Below are 18450 nucleotides of genomic sequence, written 5' to 3' on the forward strand. Positions count from 1 at the left end.
AGAAGCTACATTGGTGCATATATTTCTATAGATATCAAGCTTTGACATTTTTGGGGTGTATGCTAAAAGCTTAATTAGGCTAAAATTTATTGCATTTCAATTACTGTTACCAAATTCCTTTTCCTAGATTCCTTTTCTTCTGGTTTTGCATATGAAAGTGGAATTCTTGGTAACAGAAGTCATTATCTGCACTACTACGAGCAACTCCTCTGGTTTAGTTTTATTTCTTCAGATTATGCTAAGTTTATATCCTTGCTGCGGTTTTTCAGTTCCAGCTTTATGTATCTTCTGATGACAGAAGATGCAACATTGGTAATTTTTCATGAGGAAGCAGTGATTCATGGTGTGCTCTTGAAAGTGTAGGAGTTCCAGTTTCTTACTTAAATGTTTGGCTAATATCTCTTGTTGCTGCATTCTGCAGAAGAATAATTTTTAAGCATGATCTGTACACACACAGTGTGGTGGTTACTGTCATTGTCATCACAGGGTTTCTGTTACAGCTCTGCCTTGATATGAGTTTGCCTTACATAAGTGTGGTCAGCTAGCTTTAATTTTAAATGCATTGTGCCAAAGAAGGTGTCCCTGCCATAAACAGTTCCATTCAGACTATGAACAGTGTAGTACAAAAGTATTCAGTGAATATATCCGCTACACACTTCCTAAAGAGTTCTTTTCAAATGGTATTGTTTATTAGTCCACTAAGTGTTATTTAATACAACTATTGACATATTTGAACCATTTACTGATTTTGCTGCTAGATTTTGGTTTATATGGTTTCATGTACGAGCAGTGTTCTGAATTTCAGATACAGTCTTTTTAATCAGAATTTACTGAGATATTTTTGCAATACTGTACTATTGCAGGATAGTTCATCTGATATTACTGACTCAGTATGGAAAGTACCTATATTTGATGGTTTTGAGTGTGATATTCAGTTACAGTTGAAGATTTAGAAAAACTCCAGGTTGGTTAAAACAAGCTCTAAGTGCATTGTATGTTTTCAGTAGTCATGATAAGTAATGGGAAACTATAAGAGGTACAGTTCTCTGGAGTTGTGTTGCTTGACTGTTTAAAAATTACATACTAACTTGACAGAAATAAAATAGATTGGTTTTGCCTAAGTGTTACGCTTGTTCTGCTTCCTGTCCCTCATGTGTTATTAAAAAGGAGTAAGATTTTACATTTAACTGAAAAATATGAAGGTTTTACATCTGTTTTAAATATCTTAGGTCATTTATTGATTGGAAAAAAAAAGGTGATTTGTGTGCACTGTACCAGAAGGGCTGTGTGACTTGTGATATACTTGTCATATACCACTGTACTTACCATAAAATCATCGAATATCTCAAGTTGGAAGAAGACCATAAGGAGTTGGAAGAGACCCTTAAGGTTCATTGACTCCAGCTCTCTGCTCCTTGCAGGACTGCCATAAAATCCAAACCAAATGACTAAGAACATTGTCCAGACACTCCTTGAACTCTGACAGACTTAGTGTCATGACCACTGCTCTGGGAAGCTGTTCAGTCACAAACTCTCACCTTCTGTTTTACTCACACAGTGATGCCATATAATATACTGTATAATTTTAGAGGGATGGAATGGACCTTAAAGATCACCTAGCCCCTGACATGGACAAGGACACCTCCTACTACACCAGGCTGCTCAATGCTTCATCCAACCTGTCTTTGAACTCTGCCAGGGATGAGACATCCACAGTCTCCCTGGGAACAACCTCTTCATGTCCTCACCACCCTCACAGCAAAGAATTTCTTCCTAATATCTAACCTAAATTTCCGCTCTTCTAATATGTACCCATTGCTCCTTGTCCTAGCACTACCTGACAGAGTCCCTCTCTGGCTTCCCTGTAGGCCTCCTCTAAATATTGGAAGGTTTGTTCCACACAATCTTCTCTTCTCTGGACTGAACAGCCTCAACTTTCTCAGCCTGTCTTTGTAGGGTAGGTGCTCCAGTCCCCTTATCAACTTTGTGGCCCTCCTCTGGACTTGCTCCACCAGTTCCATGTTCCATCCAGAGCTGGATGCAGGACTCCAGGTGTGATCTCACAAGAGCAGAGTAGAGGGGCAGAGTCCCTTCCCTTGCCCTGCTTGGGATGCAGCCCAGGACGTGGTTGGCTTTTTGGACTGTGAATGCACATTGCCTGCTTGTGTTGAGTTTTCCACGAACCATCACCCCCAGGTCTTCTGCAGGGCTGCTCTCAATCAGTTCTCTGCCCAACCTGTGCATGAAAGATTGTTTTCCTTCAGTAGCAGTGAGAAGGAATAGATAAAGAGAAACAAACCCTTCATTGACCAGGAAAGGGTCAAACTGCTAATTCAATCGTCTCTACAGACAGAACAGGCTGTTACATAGGAGGTTAAGAGGAGACACTCATTTAGCCCACACACTCAGCCAACATATGACTTTGTTCAAGAGAAGAAAATGGGACAGGGCCATGCTCTGTGATTGCTTCTTCCTGACCAAAATGTAGCATGATGAAAACTACTTTTTGTTTGACTTTGTACTGTTGACTGGGTCATTTGCATTTGTTGGATTAGAAAGCAGGGATATGCTTTTCTTAGAGGAGGTAACAGCAAAATGAAAAGATATTTTTAAAGTGATTTGGAAGTGTTATGAAGTGATCTTGAACAGAATGTAGTAGTGATTGAATGATGCATGTTGTCAGCACTCAGTTATCTCCCAGTGTCCCGTCCCAGCTGCTGATGTTAGTTAGCTCTTGATGAGCTCTTGATGAATGTTACAAAACTGCACCAAAAGACAGATTTAGCTGTCTATAGTCTGGCCACTTTGCTGAGGACAAAGACTGAGAATAGTTAAGTACTGTTTGACCTAGATAGCTCTGTGCCTGGCTAGTGCTAGAGGATGTGCTGTGCTTTGACAGCTGGGAACCATGAATAGGGACATGTGGTACCACATGTCTTGGTCAGATGGGTTTCTGTGCACTTGCACGTGCTGGCCCTGCAGGACTCAGCAGCAAAACAGAACTGGTGCAGGCACCTGTGCAGGTCTTTGGAACAGGTGACAGTCAAAGGGGGTTGTTCAGTTGTGGCACAAAAACAACATAGCACAAACTAAGAGAGCTGATGGGTTTTCCCTTTCATTTCCTTATATTCGTTTAAGCAGTGGAGAATCATCTGTAAGTGTGGGAGATTCCACTGTTATTTTGTTTAAGTTTGCCCAAAGATGAGATACCACGTAAGAGCACAAGTGCACATCACAGCCTGACAGTCAAATGCAATTCAAAGAATTATAAAGGAGCAACTGACAGTATTGTCTGGAAGTGGAAAATTAATAGTCGTGGTAAATAAAAACATATATGTCTCCTTGTGGTTTACCTTAGCCATGTGCTTTTCAATTGGATACTTCAAAGAGGTTTATCTTGCATGTGTAATAGTTTCAGGACCACATGTTAAGGTCTCTTTATTGTTATGGTACCTTCTGCAAGTGGCTGCAAGAGTATTTACACCCTGTACAAATCTGAAGGCTTTGTGTTTTTTTTTAATCCTTTTCTTAAGGTTATTTTCCATATGTGTTTTGTGTATTTATTCACAACTGTATCTTTGAAGTTACTTTGCCAGTAACAAGACCCAGCCAGTAAGGAGTTTTAATCTGGCTGACAGGTTGGGCTCAAAGAGTTGCAGTAAATGGGGTTACATCAAACTGGCAGTCAGTCACCCCAAAGCTCACTTTTAGGGTCAGTGCTCTTTAGTGTTTTTATAAATGAACCATACATAGGAGTTGAATGTACATTAAGGAATTTTACTGATGATACTAAATTCGGGAAGCTGTGGACTCCCTCTAGGACAGAGAGGCCTTACAGAGACATCTGGATAGGCTACAGAGCTGTGCAGTCCCCAGCTGATGGGAATTAAGAGGAGCAAGTGCCAGAAATTCAGAGGAAGTTCAGACTGAACATTAGGAAAACACTTTTCACTGGGAGCACAGTTGGAACAGGCTCCCCAGGACAGTGGTTACAGCACCAAGCCTGTCAGAGTTCAAGAAGCATCTGGAATATGCTCTTAGTCATATGGTTTAATTTTAGGTAGTCCTGCAAGGAGCAGAGACTTGGGCTCAGTCCTTATGGGCCCCTTCCAATTTGAGATATTCTATGATTTTAACTTATGGAAACACAAGCCTCTTGTAACAGCAGCAACATAATATTTATATAGAAAGAAGAATACTCAAAAAAAAAAAAAAAAAAGAAGAGTAATTTTTCAGGACCTTTGTGAAGACTTCTATAATTCACATTCAGTGAATCACTGCAAAAAGTAAATCAATGTCATTCATGGATGGGTAAAATAGCCAGCTGGATTTTTATGAGGCATCTACATCTCCATATTTTCTTTAATAAATATTTTTTAAAATCCAGACCCCAGCATCAAGGCAGCAAAGCCCTGATAGTTAAATATAGAAACTTGCAGGCTTTTAAAGCAGACAAAAAAATCTTCATCAGGATGTTCGCTAGGGTGCGCTCGAAGCACATGGCTTTTGCTTTTTGGGGACAGGACTGTGGCACTGAGCAGCTGTCACTGGCCCTGAACAGCCCCGTCTAGTTAAATCTGCTTTTGTCGGGGGGTTGGTGTAGGTGGGCTCCAGAGGCCCCTTCCAACATCAGCAGTTCCATAATTCTGTAGCTCATTTATCTCCAGCAATTTTTTTCTTCAAATATTAAGAAAATATTAACTTATTTTCTGTAGAAGCAAAGGTGTAAGCACAGGCGGCAACATAAAAGTAAGTGCTGTGAGAGCTCTGAGCTGATGTGGTTGATTATGTGCTAGGGCTTTAAAATGCTGGAAGCAGTCTTTATAGTTTGAAAACCTAAGAGTACAATTGCACCTCATTCTGAGCCAAAATATTTTTAAATTACTTCCTGGAAAGGTGTGAGAAAATAGCATGTTGTTGAGAACTACAAGTGAGATGTGTCAGGATGGTTTCTGGGCGACCATCGTGTGAGCTTTAGACTTTGTGAAAAAGGTATTTATGGAGCTACACAAATGTCTTTTGGCAACAGATCTCTGAGTATCTCTTTATTTTGGGGGTACCTGTACTTACATTCATTAAGGAATAATCCCTCTGGGCACTTCAGTGTGACAGTTTATAATTGCAATTTTCATAAATGAGAAGCCCACCAAACCACCTATTTCAAAATTAAATTCTGGCTTCTGGCAGAAATTTGCCTTTCTCTGCTTTTCATATCCAGTGTGAAGGATTTTGATATATTCATATTCATATATACAAATCCATACATTTTTTGTAAGTGTACATAGAGAAATGTACTCATGCCTGCTGGTGTCTGTGGGTATATGGACCACTCACAGTAAGTGACAGAGATTAGCTGAGAGTGGGCCTTGGGCTGTGTGGTTCCTCATCAGTTCGAGAGACTATTTCAGTGCTTAACACTTGATCTGGGTGCCTGCCTGCCCAGAGTCTGCATTGCCTTGTGCTGGGAGTCAGAAATCTTTACTACCCCATTAGTCTACATACTTCTGGGGGGATGATTGTTCCCACTGAGAAAAGACAGCAGGGCAGAGCTCTCTGCAGATTTTACACCTCTGTCCTCGCAGAGTGGAGATGTGGACCTACTCCTTCCTCTGGAAGATGTTAACTCCTTCACCCAAGGCTTACAAGCAGCAGACTGGTAGTCGTCGCCCCTTTGGAGAGAAGAGAGAACAATTGGCATGTTTAGAAAGATGACGAGAAGGTGAGAAGGTCTGCATAGCTGTTTTTCATGGCTTCTGCTTCGGTTTCATTGGTAAGTCTGGGGAGAGGCACAGTCTGAGTTCCATTCCCACCTGTGTTAGCAGTGTGAAGATGGTCAGTCCTTTGAGCTTCTGGGGAAATCATGATGCCAGTGCATTTTGGCCAATCCAGCTGACAAGGCATGCAGGCAGACAGGACACACAGGACTCTGTCACAGCCTTTCCTCAAATCTTGTTGCCCCCATCACTTCACGGGGCGTGACAGGACTCATTTGACTTGCAGGCTCTGGTGAAAAATGCATACCAGGTTAGAAACACAGCAGGCAGTACTGATGCACTGTGCAGAGGGCTGCAAAATACCAGTGCTGGTTTGTGGCTGTGTTCAGAGCAGATGAATGACATCCAAGTTTGCCCCAAGGTCAAATCAATACATACCCCTAATAATTTAAAATGTACAAATATGCTGTGCAAATACCTACATCTGAGAAATAATTCCGTTGCCTGTCCTGGTGGGGTTGAGATGGGCATGTGTGTTTTTTCTCCAAAGTTACAGAAGTTCTTTTTGCCTATGCTAATTCAAGGGAAAAAATCTCTTAGGCAAGTCAGAGTATCTTCTGACTGCTTCTCAATCTTCACAAAGTACACTAAGAAGTTAAAAGATTCTGCATTGGAAAATGAGATCCACAGTGGGTAGGGCTCAGATTTTTAAGTATATTTAATTTTTTTTTTTTTTTTTTTTTAATTTGCACCCACTGAGTGAAGATGAGCCATGGAAGTAAATACATCATAGTTTTTAATGTGTAATTACAGTTCTGCAGGAAATCTGTGATGGACTAGGTACTTGGGCTAACATCCTTTGCTGGTGAAAAGCACAGGCCTCTGTTCACCAAACTTTTACATGGATCTCAATCCTACTGTTGTTTTGACTGTTAAATAAAACAAAAGAGCTTTTGTAAAAAGTGATCTACATAAGGAAGACAATGCCTTCTGAATTCTGACTACTTTGAGTTAGGTTTATATGAAACTTTGGTTTCCCTAGGTACAATATTTCAATGCTTTATGCTGTAGCATCTTGATTTCCCAGCCACTTGGGTTTTAGAGAGGGAACTCATATGCATGTTTAACATCTTCAAAACTATAGTGGATTTCCATGGTGTGGACCTGAAGTGTCTGAGTGTGTTTTAATTTGTCCTGAGTTGGCAGTCCATCTTGCTGGCCTTCTCCAGCTTTATTGAGATGGTAAAGTATGCATTGATTGTGAAAGAAAAAAATTTTCAAGTTTAAGTTCATGCCACATTTTGCTCATTGCTCCAGTATGAATATAGTTTCTCAAAAATTCCTTAGCCTGGTGGACAAGTTCATTGTCTGAAATGTGAGAAAGCTCATTTCATATTGCTTCTCCAAGTTTGGCAGAACAAGGGGCTGGGATTAAAACTCTTCACACTCTGAAATCATATGTGAATATATTTCCTGTAATTTCCTACAGGACAGGGCTTTCTCTGGTTGCTGAGTGACAGTGATCTTTGGGAAGGCAGTTGTTTTGTGTGTGACCTCTTGGAGGCTCTGGAGTTGTCAGAGGTTAAAAAAAAAAAATAGAAAAAGCACTTTTAATGAACTCCATCCCAAACTTCTGTTTCTGGGAAGGCAGCACTCTGGCCCTGGGAGCTGGTGCTTGCCAGAAAGCCCTTTGTAAGCTCCTGTCTCAGTCAGACCTCAGATTCATCCCTGACCTCACTGGTCTGGCTTTGGTAGGGCTAAAAATAGTTCAGTTTAAGAATCTAGTCATTGAAAATATGGTCACAGAAACTAAAGATCACAGTAACCTGAGGGCACTGCTAATAATATTCTTGCTAAGTGAAATGTAATTGTGATGGGTGGCACAGCAGGTTGCCCCAGTAAGGGCTTGCATGTAAATTGTGTGTTTTCAATATGCCATTCTGTGCCTGCTAGGTCAGGAGTGTTCCTTGAGAGTTTTATGGGCTGATATAATGGAGTTTGTATATTGGCAGAACTTACTGGATCAAAAAGTAAAGGTAGTGCATTGCAAGCTGTGAATTAACAATTGATGAAAACAGTTATCTGAGGTTGCTGTCACTTTAAGTAGGCAAATAAAGGAATTACAGCCTAATATGCCTATTGCTGAAAGCCTTGTTTGGAAATTTGCCTGGATAGGATGTTTAAAAAAAACCCATACAATCCCTATGTACTTCCAAAAGGTTATTTATAGCTTTAAAATTTTTATAAGGTGCAATAATACAAATGTCATATCTCAGAATGTAATACCTGAAGCAATAAATTCCCTGCTCTCTTAACAGGAAGACAAAACCCATATGCAGAAGTTTCTGGGCCCTGCCTTGTGCAGCCTGGGAGGTTGCAGGTGCATCGGTGAGTTTAACTGGATAGGAAAAAGAAAGCATTTCCTGTTTGATATGAAATGAAGTTGAAGTTACTAAAAATGGCAAGCAGGCCATCCAAAACTGCAGAGGAATTTACAGATGTGTGTGATTTCAAATAAATTAATTTTACTCTGGCCAGTATTTAGTTAAGGCTGCACAAAGACTACAAAATTATCCCTAATCTTGTAACTATGGTAAATGTAAGAGACACACCAACTGGAGTGTCCTCTGGATGTGTATTTTTGTATCATCCTTAATCTGCTCACGTTTGATAGTTGGAACACAGTTAATGACTTACTAAAAGGATTCTTTAAATAAAATGTTTTCATGTAGCTTCACAGAAAAAAAGTAGATACGAGGCTCAGGATTTCTGTGTTTTGAAAAAACAGATCTGTTTGCAGGAAAGACTGGTTTTTAGAAAAGATTACAACTGTCTTGGAAATGTAATTTCTTTGAAATTAGGAGGAAAAGGTATATTGTGGTTGCTGTCAGTCTGGGTTTCTCTGGATCTTCCATTTGGTACATTTTTGGGTTTATTTCTTCTCTTTGTATTTTAAAGGCTCTTTCATGGAGGCTGCCAGTGAGGGGTGCTACGTGATCACCCCAGAGATGATGGAGCTCCTGAATCTGTGTCCTGCTGCCAGCCAAAAATTATGTTTAAGCATAAAAACAAACCCCCAAGCAAAGGAAAGCTGTGAAAGCCTCACTTTATAGAGCGAACATTAAAGGATTGTCAGGATTTTACTCCTCAGAAGCAGCCGGAATGGAAATCCTCAGGCAGTTTGTACTCTGTGAGAGTGGAGTGGCAGGAAGGATTCAGCAGCGTGGGATGTAAAAGCTGTCTGGCAGGGATGAGATTTTCATGAGCAACCCAGGGGCAGAGAGGAGAGCGGCTGGGGCAGGCGTGGAAAATCCTGACCTTCCCAAGGTGGGGAGTTTGATACAGTATGTTCTAATGCTTGGATGTGGAAGACTCTTGAGATTTTTCTGTTTCATCTTAGTTGTCAAACACACAAGAGATTATTTTGATTTAAACCAGTTTAACAGTGTATTTTATCATTGCACATTTTTATTTTCTTTTAATTCTAGACATAACAGTATATCCTTCCTCTTTCATCTTAGCCACTTGCTCACTAAATCTGGTGAAGGTTCTCAGCCTTAAAGCTGAAAATGTGCATTACCTAGGTTCAAAAGAATGCTCTTTGGTAATATACTCAGTGGTTTACATCCAAAAAGTACCCTTCAAAGTAAAAAGTGCACAGCTGAAGTCCCTGTCCTGCTGTGTTGACACTGGAGCTGGAAGGTACCTTGGCTCTGTCAGGCACCGTGCAGATGCTCACTGCTTCCTGTGGTGTCTGAGGATGGGTTTGGAAGTAGATCTATGCAGAGATTAAAAGTGCATCTATAACCAGGTAAGGCTGGAAACCCCCTATTTTAAAGAAACAATTTCCATCTGGGATTTCTGATGTGATTTTTTTTTGCTGTTGGAGTGGGTGATGTCCGATCCTCTTAAGGAGGGGTAGCAGGACAAGAGTAGGTCTGTTGCAGCGAATATTCGAGACAATGGAAGAAAAAGTTCACCAGCTGAGATTCAGCAGTGGCAGGAGTAGTATTTTCTCTCTGCCAAAGGCAAGACTTGAGTCCTGGCTCCTACAGAGCACTGAAGAGAAAGCTTTTTCTTCTTTCTGAACAAAACCCAATGAAATAAATTATGTCATTTCGTTTCATTCTGCACAAACTGCTCCTCTGGACATAATGAAACATTTTTTTCTCTGGCACAAGAGGGTCAGTGTCATCTCAACGCTCATCTGCTGTGTGAAGTTTACCCTTGAAACTGCTGGAGAGGATTTGTTCAGGGCTTGTGTGTTAATGCCTTGGGCATCCTGATGATGCTCTGGGGTGAACAGGATCTGGGCTAGGCAGCAAGGGACCCTGCTCATGCCAGGTGGCCTGCAGGATGCCTGAGCCTCAACCGTGCTTGGTGGCTGGAGGAACATCTTCAGAGCCTGATGGAGCTGGTCTGTCTTCACTTAGAAAGAAATGAGGGCTGTCACTACCTCTGCCCTTCAGATAAATGCCCCAGCTGCTGGTAGCAGGGAATGGGCTGATTTTCAAAGGATATTTTTGCTTTGGGGCTAATTTTCAAAGAATTTGGGGATTAAACCCGAGCCTTTTAGCAAAGAGAAAAATAACCTGTATCTCTTTCTCTGTTGGTTCCCATTCTAGCACCATCTTGCTCTTTCTTTCCATGCTTCTCTGTGATTTCTTTTGTAGGTCATAAGGGTCTTATCCCCTTGCCTTAGTGTCTGCAGCCTGCCAGGGAGCTGCTGGCAGCAGGGCTGATGCAGCTGTGCAATCTGCCCTGGAGGGATGGGCCTCTTCTCTGGGAGGCTCATGGTGATTAACTGCAAACTTTTGGTTCATGCAATGCAAATGCAGCATGGACAAGAAGTAATATTTGCCAACCTTTTGCAAAAATTTTGAACGTAGGTGTTTTCTGAGTTCTGCTTGGGAGGGTTTGCTCATTATTTATCAAATCAGCACTTTTTTAGACATTGCTGCACAGTCTGTCACGTCTGCAGCACAGGACTGTGTGCCATGGCAGCCAAAGGAAAGCAGCAGCAGGGAGGAAGCTCTGCAGTACTGGCGGCACCTTTCTGGTGGCTGCGATGAGGCTGCCTGTGGGCCCCTGCACCGTGGTTCTTAGCAAGGCAGAGGGTTTTGCCCAGGGGCAGTGAGGGATTTCTTCATCCTTCCCCACAGACAGTGCTATCCCCAAGATCAACTGTGAGGAAATCAAATGTGGATCTCAGTGTGCTTAAAACTGTGACATGACCCCATGCTTTTAGTGCTAAGTAATTCCAACTGAGAAAAGCTCTTCCAGACTCCTGTTTGGTCTCTTTCACACATGCTCATTCTTCACCTCTTGCTTTGTAGGCATATATTAACCTTTGCTTTCTGAGTGCCTCTTCCATGAAGCGTCTTGGGGTTTGATTATTTTCCTCAGGAATACTGGCTTGCACCTTTTCCATGTTACTCTTACCTTTTGACTCTGCAGGATTTGTAAAGTTTTCAGGTCCTATTGTATCATTTCTCTGTGCTTGTGGCTGTAACACCTCCTGACTCCATATTGGCTCCAAATGCAGCATGCTATTTCCTATAAAGACTAATGAGAAGACATCAGCTTGACATCAGCTCGGATGTGTGCCAGGACACGTGCTCCCCACTGGGCTGCTCCTCTGCTGTGTGCCCTGAAGGAATGAAGCAGTGACATCCACGGGTGCTTGTCTGACAGCCAAGGGTGTGAGGCTGTGCCCTGTGCTCCTGCTGGGGAGTGTGGCACAGCTGGCTCAGCTCTGGGCAGCTGGGCTGGCCATCTGCATGCCACTGGTGTGAGCAGCTGGGTTAGCCCGATGGACCCCTGAGGAGTAGGGGTTCTCCAGTCCCTCCTGACCCAGCCTGGAACCCTGATGCAATGAGTAGACAGCTCTGCTGGAACTGTTGATACCAGAACTTTTAGCCTTTGCTGGTGCTTGGAGATTCCAGACTATCTGTATGGCAGTGTGTTTATTTAGTGGAATGGCAGCAGCCCAGCCAGGGGCACTTAGCAAAAAGCCTCAGTGGTTAGTTAAAACTTTAAAGTGGAAGAAGCTGTAGTATGGAGAGAGAGGGGATGAACTTGGGATTTAAACATTCTTCCCTGGCTGAGGTCACTTGGTTTGTTCAGTCTAGTGAAGAGGAGACTGAGGAGAGACCTCGTAGCTTCCTGCAGCATGTTCACAAGGGGAAGCAGAGGGGCAGGCACTGATCTTTTCTCTCTGGTGACCAGTGACAGGACCAGAGGGAATGGCCTGAAATTGTGTCAGAGGAGGTTTAGGTTGGATATTAGAAAAAGGTTCTTCACCCAGAGGGTGGTTGGGCGCTGGAACAGGCTCCCCAGGGAAGCGGTCACAGCACCAAGCCTGACAGAGTTCAAGAAGCCTTTGGACAGCACTTTCAAGCACATGGTGTCATTCTTGGGCTGTCCTATGTGGGGCCAGGAGATAGATTTGATGATTCCTATGGTCTCTTCCAACTCAGGATATTTTATGATTCTGTGATCCACATGGATCCCGGGATTTCTGTTCATGTTTTGCTCTGAAACAAGGACATTTCCCTGTGGCTAGGAGTACTAGAAAATAATCTTTCTGGGCCTAATATGAGCACCTATCAAAGACGCAATTTGTCATTTTGTAAGACATGGGATCAGTATGGTAATTGCTGTCTCAGGGCTGGAGCTCCCTTTAGGCTTGCACAAAAATTGAGTCGGTGATAAGAGCCAGGGCTGTGGGCAATTTTACATGGGTGAGTCTGTGCATACATATCCATTGCTTCAGAGGTAAAGCACTTTGCACTGGATGCATAAAATATGATAATTCCCCAAATGGCAGATTAGAGCAGGAAGAGCACTTATTTAATGTTTTTCTACCCTTATATTTTCACAAGAGTTGGATAAAAACATTAGCAGCCAGGAGCTCTCCTGTCCTTGTTTCTGGTGGGTGTGCTAGTCTGCTTTGTGTGTGTACAGGCTTCACAGGTCCCACGGTCTTCAATGAGGGTTGGAGTTGCAGTAACTTTGGGACTGCAAAGGATGAGGGATAGAAATGTGCTAAACAGGAGGAAGGAAAAAGCCACTGGTGCAGAAGCAGAACACAGCAGGACCCACCAGTGGATGAAGAATAACCATGGGCTTACTTGCAGACCTTGGGGCTCTGGCTCTGGTGGCAGAGGGGTGCCCTCTGCACGGCCCCATGGCTGGCACTCACGGTTCTGTGGTCACCAGTGCATTGGCCTTGGGCCAGAGCTGCACCCTCACTGGGCATCCCCCAGGTGCTGGAACAGCCCTGCCAGCCAGTCCATTTCCCCCCGTGTCCCTCAGCTCCTGCTGAGCCCAGACTAAACCCAAGAAAAGCATACAAAAGCATGGGGTGGCCTCAGCCAGGGTTAGGCATAGCAGTGGCAGAGGCTGATCTGAGCTCACATCTCTCTGCCTGTGTTGAAAAGACTTTGGAAAAAGGAAAAGAGAAGGAGAAAGTATGAATTTGACACACTTAAAAAAAAAATTGAACTATATGGAACTAGGTTGCAGAATGTATTAATTTAAAAACGTAAGAAATACTTTAATAAATGCAAAGCAATGTTGTAACTGATCAGCTTCTGAAAACCTGAGGTAAAAACTGAGTTATTCTTATTAGGGTACAATGGAGGTTTAAGTGAGACATGAAAGAGATATGTTCTGACTAATATTGGATTTGCTGTAATTTTATTAAGTCTGGGGTGTGCCTGGCACTGTACCTTCCTTCACTTTACTGCTGCATCATATGAGCACTTGATGCTGTCAGCAGAGGGAAAGGAGCAGGCACCAAGAGTGGATTTTCAAATGCATATTATCACAGTTTGGTCCAAGGAAGAGTGATGGCTTGAAGGAGCTAAAATCAAAACTGCAGTCCTCTTAAAAACACCATTTTAGGGTCTCCTCGACCCACTTCTGGCTGTGCTCAAGCCACTGGAAAAGCCTGAACTGCCACACTACCTCCTGTACAAATGACAGAGGGACTCAGTGAGAAAACAAAGAAAAAACTGCAATCGGCATCAAGCCGTAATGAAACTAAATTTTGCCTTAACTGTGTTCAGTTCTTCTGCTGCTGCTGCTGTCACATGCCAGAGGCTTTTGTTCCTAATTGAAAATGATAGCTCCCCGGGTGCTGGGGAGGCATGTGGCAGCCTTTTATTGCCGTGTGGATTATGTGCCCGCTATATTTTACACGCTGCCTGGAGAAATGCGGCAGATTTTATTGATATGAGGGACTGTCCCTCATCATGTTTTTTTCTGTCTCCCTTGCATTCTTAGTGCAGCTCATTTCCAATTTTATTAACATCTAGGATGTGGTAGGAAGGCTTCAGTACAAAAATTAGCAGAGGCCTCAGGAAAAAAAAAAATAAAATCCCCAGTGCTTGGATTACAGAGATGCACACAAGTATAATTCTGATATTTCAGTAAAATATAACCTGAGGGAAAAAAATCCCCTGAATTTTTTGATCACAAAAAAGTTAAAGAAAATTAATTTGTCCTCAAAAAGGTTAATTTAGTCTATTAAGCCAAGGAAATTAATGGTAGTGCAAAAATGAATATAGTTTAGAAACTAAGCATTAGAAAGCGAGATAAGGCTAATGACAAAATAAATCACTTTATAACCAAGAATGGTTCATGACTAATGAGGTACTGTTTGGGTGTCCCTTTCTGAGCTGTGCCCCTTCTCCTGCAAGGGTGGAGCAGCAGCTCCCTTGTCCCACCATCACCCAGCAAATTTGCATCTTTGCATCCTGCTAGGGCTGTGCTGAACAGGGGGGATGCAGTGCTGGGCATCATCAGCTGCGAGCTGCAGGGCTGTGAGACTAGCCTGCACTGCTGCAGGACCAGTCTGCACTGCTGCCAGCCCCACCAGCACTGAAATCAGCAGGACACTTCAGTAGAGGGGCTCCAGAGTGCAGTTTCCTCTCCTCACTGCTGAGAAGAGCAGCATGATAAAAGCTTCTCTGCATCTGTGTGAACCTGAAGTAGTTGGTGAGAAAATTGGCTGACCTGGGGAGCTCCTTCTCCAGCTACAGCCATGCCAGCAGTGGCCCTTGCCTGCACCCACCCTATATCCCAGAGGGAGTTTGGATGCCCACATTTAGGAGTCCTGATTTTGGCCTGAGCCCCCCAGGGGTGCCGTGGTTCAGTAGCAGTGACGGCTGTGCCCGGGCTGGTGGGTGCCAGCAGGTTGGTGTCTGACCCAGCACTGCCCAGGGTCTCAAACCTGACCTGACCTGCCCCCTGAGTTGGCACAGGGAAGGGGCTGTATTATTGATAGATGAGCCCCATCCCAGCACTCCTGGGGCTGGGCCAAAGTGCTGTGGGCTGCTTCATCCCTTCCTGCTTGTGCTGAACCTCAGGAGTTGCCTGGCAGTGCACAAGGGGTGGTGGGAGATGCTGCCCCACCAGCTGCTGGAGTATCCAGCCATGTCTAAGGTGGCTTTGCTTCAGGCACCAGCCAGTATTGAGGCAGTTATGTGATTTTCCATATCCTTGGGGCAGCCTCCTGAGCTGCTGGCTCCCCTCCCAGCACAGTGTCTGGCCCCCAGGATGGGGAATGTGGAGGCTGGGAGGTGCCTCGGGGCACTCACTGGCTCTCTGCTTCATGATCTGATCCCTGCCCCAGTTACTCTCCCTGGCTTTCTTGTGCTCCCCTCTCTCAGCTGATGAGTATTTATTTAGACAAAGCAAAGCAGTGCTTTTAACGTACTGTCTTGGGCAAAATCTAGCATTAATTTGGTGTGAGTTTCCAGAGCAATTTACTGTCCTATGGTCAGGGTAAATGGATGGAGATACAATATGGCAGCTGCTCTTCATATTAAGCCATGGGAAATGCTCAATAATGCATTTTACTGCCTTTAAATTTGAATGAGTGCTGCTCTATTTAATTAAGGGCTCTTCTGTGAGGAGTGGAGAATTGAAGGAAGGGGGACTTAATTTTGTGCTTCAGTTTCCTTTTAAAGTACCTGTTTCAGAGTCCTCTAACATTAATAGAAAGTTTGGGCATTGGATGGGATCCTATTGCTGCATCTCCAAACTGGTGGGAGGTCATCAGAGGAAATTCAGAAACTGACAGAATGGCCATGCCCTTCAGACAAGGGAGTCACAGCTCACACCTCAGGGTGGTTTTCCTCAACTTCCTGGTGTTGCTTTACAGCTGAAACTGTTCCAGTGCACCCCATGCTCTAGCTGCAAGCAAAGGTAGCTCTGGACCAGCTTAAATGACATCAATCAAGATGGCATGCAGCTCAGCAAGACCACCTGGCTCTTTTCTGGTACTGAAGGAGAGATGGTGATATGCAGAAAGAGATGTGTATGTAAATGCATATATACATGTCTGTGGTTTATGTACTACGTATATGTATTTACCACAGTAGTGAAGGCAAAGTCCGTCATAAGCTCACAGAATGTTCATGGAATAAGCTGAGTTGCAAGGGACCCATAAGGATCATCGAGTCCAGCTCCAGGCCCTGCACAGGACACCCCAAGAGTCACACCCTGTGTTCAGCTTGTGGAGCAATAACCACCATCTGGAGCAATAACCCTCATCTCGGCCGCTCCCAGGAGCTGCAGGTTGTCAGCCACGTCATCCAAGGCTTTGGAAAACCACCTGCTGTGTTTTCTAACAGCAGTAAGTTAAACAGGTTTTCTAAAATCAGTTGAATTTGTGAAACTGCCCATGGTCCTTCTTCTTCTGTGGTTCAGTGAGTTCCTTTCAAGGGATGCCCTGGCTGGTCCCTAAAAGTCTTTATCACAGAGGCAGTGGGTGAAATCAAAATCCCCCTCCTAAATGGGGCTACAGTCACTACTCACTGATTTCCCTTTCTGCAGATCCAGATTATTGTGGCCTTTCCTGTGGTGCCCACTTACATTCAAATATCCTTTTATTCATAGCTTTGTGTGAGTTATTTGGCTGGTCTACACCACGTGGTCTCCAGGCCCAACAATTTATACACAGACAACTTGTGTCACTTTCACAGATCTATTGCTTTTTTCCTGCCTTGCAAAGATTCACGCTCATTTTTTTCTATGAGACATATTTAAATGGGAAAATAAAAATGACACATTAATCCTTTCCTTCCTTTGCCTCCCAGATGAGCAAAACTCTTGGAGTAAACTCAAGCCTGCTTCTTAATTTATGGAGAAATGCAGAAGTCTAAATCAAGCTCCGAGAAGATTAGATTACAAACTTGGAGTGGAAAAACTTCAAGGAGACCAGTTCCGCAAGCTGCTGAAAGCTTCAAGTTATTGAAGGCCCCAAGCTGCCGTGGACACCTCTTCCCTCCCAGGACAAGACTAAATAAATCTATTTCCCTGTGGAAAATGCCACAGGGCACAGATGCCAGCACGGGCACCGCTGCAGGTGCCGGCCTGGCGTGCTGCCCATGTGGCACGGTGCTCTGGTAGCGCGGAGTGTTGTGCAGGAGTGCTGTGCTGAGCAGGTCTGAAAGTTTTGACTTTTGCACTGACTTTTTTTTTCACAACCAACTGGCACAAAAGCTGCTGCGCATCCAGCGTGGGGCATCCAGCAATGAAAGTAACCCCAGCACATGGTGGTGTCTGGGGAAGCAGCTGGTCGTGGTTGCATTTCACGTTTTCAGTGGTGTCCTGTAACCGTTCCTGTGTAGGAGCACTGGAGATACCCGAGCAGTGCTGCCATGTATAAACCTGGTAATCTAACAAGAGAAACAGGCCAGGAGTGCAGCAAATGTTTTCCTACCTCTTCGAGGCACAGCAGTGTGTTTCATCAGAGGAGAACAAGCTGGGAGCAATAGACATAACAGGATTAAAATGATGGCTGCTCTGTCATTTTCCACGCTAACCTGGGTGCCTGAGAATTGCTGAAATATGGTTGAAACGCCACCGTGATGCATCTCGTTTAAAAAGAGATTTGTTAAAAGAAAATCCATGCCAAATAACTGAATCTGCTCCATTAAAATAAAATGTAAACACTAGCCCCATGGTTTAACCATCACACTTTTTGATAGCCTTTAGGAGTTGAAAGGCAATTCTCTCCCCCCCTCCTTGCATTATTATATAACCTCATCAGAAGATAAACAGCCTCCTTACCCCCAAACACTTTGCAATTTGCATTTAGATTGTTTGATGCCAATGTTCAGGATAAGATACTTCCTAGCTCTGTCAAACAAAACCTGATTGTCATTTAGCAGAGTGGCAGTCAATTTATGTTTCCATTAACGCAGATCCCAGACAATTATCTGGGGAGGGGAGAAGGAAAAACCTTAACAAATTGCCCTGCTGTCTTCAAGGCTGATTTTCCAGTGGGCAGCTATAGGGCAAATTCGACACACCCATGAGGAGGAGAAAGGGAATGCCTTTCTGCTGTTGCTGGGGAGAAAAGGGTAGCTCCCAGACCCCTTGGCTGTGCAGCATCACACGTGAGAGCCGAGTGCCTCAAGGAGGCAGCAGTGATGTGGGGCAGGGTCACCAGCCCTGGGCCGGGATGTGTCAGACTTTGACTCCCAGCCTGATTCAGTGGCAAAGCCAGGGGTGCCTGTGGGTTTCCTTGGGCGTGTGTACACTCAGTAGCTGGAGATGCCTGTCAGACACTGCCCTGTCTCCAGAGTCCTGTGCCGGTGCCAGCCCTGGGGACCCTGGCCCTTAAGCACTCCTTGTGGTCCTCCTTGGCCTGGTGGGATGGCGGAGGACATGCCCTCCTGGCGATGGGATTGCCCTGCACTCCTGCCACGCACACCCCACA

The sequence above is a fragment of the Pyrgilauda ruficollis genome, unplaced genomic scaffold, assembly GCF_017590135.1.
Source record: "Pyrgilauda ruficollis isolate IOZ18807 unplaced genomic scaffold, ASM1759013v1 scaffold22, whole genome shotgun sequence".
Taxonomy (NCBI): domain Eukaryota; kingdom Metazoa; phylum Chordata; class Aves; order Passeriformes; family Passeridae; genus Pyrgilauda; species Pyrgilauda ruficollis.